A 5,159-nucleotide genomic window follows, 5' to 3' on the forward strand; every position below is an offset into this window, starting at 1 on the left:
ACTGAAACTTGAAGGTGTAACGATGAAACGGCATCGCGATCGGATTTTTGAAAGTGTAACGATGAGACGGCATCATGACCAAACTTTTTGAAATCATAACGATGAGATGGCATCGCGATCGAAAATTTTGAAATTGTAACGATGAGACGGTATCTTGATCGAAACTTGAAGGTGTAATGATGAAACGGCATCGCGACCGGATTTTTGAAAGTGTAACGATGAGACAGCATCGTGACCGAACTTTTGAAATTGTAACAATGAGACGGCATCGTGACCAAAAATTTTGAAACTGTAACAATGAAATGGCATCGCGATCGAAAATATTGAAATTGTAACAATGAGACAGCATTGCGATCGAAAATTGAAGGTGTAACGAAGATACAGCATCGCAACCGAATTTTTGAAGGTGTAACGATGAGACGGCATCGCGACCAAATTTTTTAAATTGTAACGATGAGAGGACATTATGACCGAATTTCTGAAGGTGTAACGATGAGACGGAAGAGCGACTGAATTTTTGAAAGAGTGACGATGAGACGGCATCGCGACCAAACTTTTGAAAAAGTAACGATGAGACAACATCACGATCGAATTTTGAAATTGTAACGATAAGATGGCATCATGATCAAATTTTTAAAGTTTTAACGATGAGACGGCATTACGATCAAATTTTTTTAAATTGTAACGATGAGTTGGCATCACGATCGAATTTTTGAAATTTTAACGATGAGATGGCATTGCGATTGAATTTTTTGAAATTGTAACAATGAGACGGCATCGCGATCAAATTTTTGAAATTGTAATGATGACACGACATCGCGATCAATTTTTTTTTTTAAATTGTACCAATGAAACGGCATCGCAACCAAAATTTTGAAATTGTAACAATGAAACGGCATCGCGATCGAATTTTTTAAATTGTAACGATGAGACAGCATCGCGACCGAATTTTGTAACAATGAGACGGCATTGAGACCGAATTTTGAAATTGTAAAGATGAGACGGCATCGCGATCGAAAATTTTTTTAAATTGTAACGATGAGACGGCATCGCGATCGAAAATTTTGAAATTGTAACGATGAGACGGCATCACGACCAAATTTTTGAAATTGTAACGATGAGATGGCATCGTTACCAAATTTTTTAAATTGTAAAGATGAGATGGCATCGCGACCGAATTTCGGGAAGTGCAACGATGAGATGGCATCACGACTAAATTTTGAAATTGTAATTGTCATACTCCCATCCCATTAAAGGATAAAATACTAAAAACGGGGTATGACTATGATGCTTACCAACATCTTAACCACTACCAGGATCTCGACGCAGTGGCCAATGCACAGTCTTAAACTAATATTAATTTCAATAATATTAGAATGCAGAAAGTAAAAGAATATTCCATTCCAAAATATAAGAATTGGACGGAAGCGTTATAAATACAAAGAATTTAAAGTCTACGTGATAGACTATTTAATGATTTACATATCGATCCAACAGATTTACTATCACATATATACAACACTAATGATAAACAAAATAACAAAAGATGTAAATTGTGCCCACTGGCACAGTCCATGAGTACACACCATGATCAAAGTCCAGAATCACAGCTCCAATCAGTCCACATCAAAAGAGGATCGCCAACATACATCACCTGCATATAGCTAAAAAAGGTTGCGCAATGGGGGTAAGCTCCACTGAGCCCAGTGAGGGGATGGGGAGTGCACATACACATAGTCCATGATGCATGAAATGTTAAATATATTTTCCACCTAACAAACAGTCTAAGTCATGGTATATGCTACTGTGATAACTCGGGAGACACTGAGGGTCACTTATCCTATCACCCTCAGTGAAACCTCAATTATCACATTGGGACCTACGTCGGTAGAAGCCATTATGACTACCCAGTGATAGACCCCATATAGCCATTACTACCCTTGACCTGGCCTCTTCCACCTCCATAGACATCAAGTGTTCCGACTATCCAACACCTAAACCTTTATTGGCAAGGGTCGTAGCATAAGGGAGCATAAATCCTAGCCACAGATATACTACATGCAATCCTATTGTCCTGAGAGGTATTCTGGGTGCATCAACGTCCCATTCCATCTAGTACCCAGATACCAGCACGACACGACGCATACAGACCAAGATGGAAAATAATGAATATAATAACAATAATAATCTCGGGGTTTCGACACCGGCATTCTAGACACTGTAACCCAACATAATAAAGTAAAGCAAACATGCTCGCATTTCATCAGTTTATATTCAACATAATTTATATGCAAGAATGCAACATGTTAAGAATAAATGCAAGCATACACAATTATATGATCTATATAATTATCTATATATATATATATATAACAAGCCCAAACATCACCTAAAATCCACTCATTGTTTGTTTGCTCCTCGTTCGATGTGTTTAGTAAGGTTTGCTTATGAGCACGCACTCCTGTACAGATTCCAAGGTCTGAGGATGCGTTAGAATAGTGTTAGAAGTGTATAGGTGGGTCCCATGAAGGGTCCCAACAGTTTAATTTAAGTTTGGGTCAAGACAGCAAGGGCGGATGAAGGAACGGAGTCAGCTAGGTGAGTCCGGTCGTTCCCCCGCCACCATTCTTTTGAAATCTTTGAAGATTTTCACCTTCAGCCTTTCATCCATGGAATCACAAGGGTCTCAGGGTTAGGGAGGTGAGTCCAATCCTTCGTTAGGGATCTAAAATACATAGTCCGTTAAGAAGGTAAGGGGATTCAAGGGATTTGGATCCAACTTCAAGGTTTTTCCCCAAGTATTATAGACAAGGTCAGTCTGATTCCTAGCCTTCTTCTTGAGATCCAACAGCCTCAAGTGCTAGGGGAGGGTGTCCTAAACCTTCCTAAGGGCATAATGTCTCATATCATTCATTGGTCTTAGGAGATCCCATAGATTGGTCTCCCCTTAGGACTTTCCATTTCTAGGTTGAGGTCGCAAGTCCCTTAGGACAACAAGGGGGGTTTCGAAGGTATCAAGGGTAGACCTCAGTACCCCGATAGGTCAATTAATTAATATATTTAGGGGGCCACTTTAGGTAGTAATTAATCCCCAATAAGGTTTACTAAGTCTTACACAAGCAGCCACAATGTGGGCGAGGTTACCGGATTACAATCATGTTCCTAAGTTGCTGTCAAAATATATCAGCTGGGTTTGGATCCACTTTTGAGGGTCTTTTTTTGGATTGGGTCCACGGTTCCTTCATTGAAAATGTAGCCCTTCTAGTCTATTTTACAACGCAACTTGAATCATGTCGATACGATATGCGTACATAAAGTTATGGTCAAAATAACAGTGGTCATACTGTAAAACTGCAGACGGATCCAAGAATGGATTCTATTTGTGTGAGTCCGCTCGTGCATCCGGTCGAACCCTGAGACACACCCAAGATGGGCGGATCCATGGGCGGATGCACGATTCTGAGTCCGCCCCTGAGTCCGCTCGTAGCAGGAATAGGTTTTTCAAGTCCGAACTTCATCCAACTTGATCCCCAATGCCCCCAATGGCTTCAAGGGCTTGTAGGGATGACTTCTAAGGTTTAATAGGGTCTCAAATATCCTAATGGCACAAAGCATTAAGCCATTTATGGTCCACATCCAATCCTTCAACCCAATCTTGGGTTTTTGGGAAAAATCTAGGTTTCCATGGCTTGGGTTGAATGGCACACCATTGGGAGGATTAAGGGTGTGCAATGGCACCCAAAGGGACTAACAACAATCCCCAACACAAGAGCATTGGGTCCCAAGTGGAACCCAAGCTATTCCCAAGCTCCAAAATCCCAAAACCTAAACTAGTAAATAGAGAAAATAGAGAAATGGAGGGGGGGAGAGATAGCTTACCTTCATGGGAGGCAGCAAGCACAAGGCTAGCTGAGCCTTCTTTAACCTCTTTCCTTCTACTTCTACTTCTCCTCTTCTTTTCTTTCCTTTTGTTCTTTCCTTCTTCCTTTCTCCTTCTTGTCCAGTTTCAGCAAATGGGAGAAATGAAAGAGCTTTAGAGCTCTCTCCTCTATTTACCTTCTTAAGGGTAAAATAAACAACAAAAGCAAACTCCCTAAACTACCCTTGTCTTTATTCCCTTTTCCCTTCAACAAGCCATGGTCCAACTATTGGGCCAAGATTAAACTCATGGTCCTTGAACCAACCCAACTTCTCAAACCTAAAAAGAACCTATTGGCTACAAAATAAAATGGGCCTTAGGGCCTGTTTGGTTGACAACCCAAATCTCTAAAAATCCATTTTAACTCAAGATGGGCCTTGGGGCCCACATACAAGGTTCAAAAATGTAAAAGAAGGTAGGGGTGAGGGTCCATCTAGTCCAAGGGTCTGATTATAGTGTCCAGGACACGGGAATGTGGGTCCCATAGGAAAATAAATCAAAAAGACAGATGACAGCACGGGCAGATTATCGATCGAATTGACCAACAGTGGATCCGGTCGTGACTCCGGTGTTGCTGTCAAGGCCCAAACTTCAAGGAAAGTTGAAGGACTTTGGCCCACACTTCCAAAACTTCGAGGAGATTCTTATTATAATATTTTGAGTCTAAGGTCATCAGTGTTGACCATAGTCATAGGTTATTACCCTTTGGGTAAGGTCTAAATTGCCCCGGGGTATTAGGGTATATTTCGGGTACGGGTGTAACAATAATGATGAGACAACATTGCGACAAAAATTTTTGAAAGTGTAACGATGAGACGGCATCGCGACCGAAAATTTTAAAATTCTAACAATGAGATGGCATCCCGATCGAATGAAAGTGTAACGATGAGGCGGCATCACAATCGAATTTTGAAAGTGTATCGATGAGACGGCATTGCGATCGAATTTTTTTTGAAAGACATGAAGCTTCCTGGTCCAAAATTTTTTAAAAGAATAATTTATGGTAATAGCAATGAGGCCCAATGAGGCCCAAGGAAATTGATGAAAGGGCACCAAGGCCTCAAAATTTTTTTTTCTTGAGACCTTACCTTCTCAAAATGAAACCAATCTAGAGTGGCCAGCTTGGCGATATGAGGGAATCTCGGGACTACCATGAGACCTGTAGCCGTAATCAAGCTGAGGAGAACAGACATCTCATGAGGCAGTTGGCATTCGCGGGAGTCTCCCCTGCCCCGTTCGT

The sequence above is a fragment of the Telopea speciosissima genome, chromosome 11 (assembly GCF_018873765.1).
Source record: "Telopea speciosissima isolate NSW1024214 ecotype Mountain lineage chromosome 11, Tspe_v1, whole genome shotgun sequence".
NCBI classification, from domain to species: domain Eukaryota; kingdom Viridiplantae; phylum Streptophyta; class Magnoliopsida; order Proteales; family Proteaceae; genus Telopea; species Telopea speciosissima.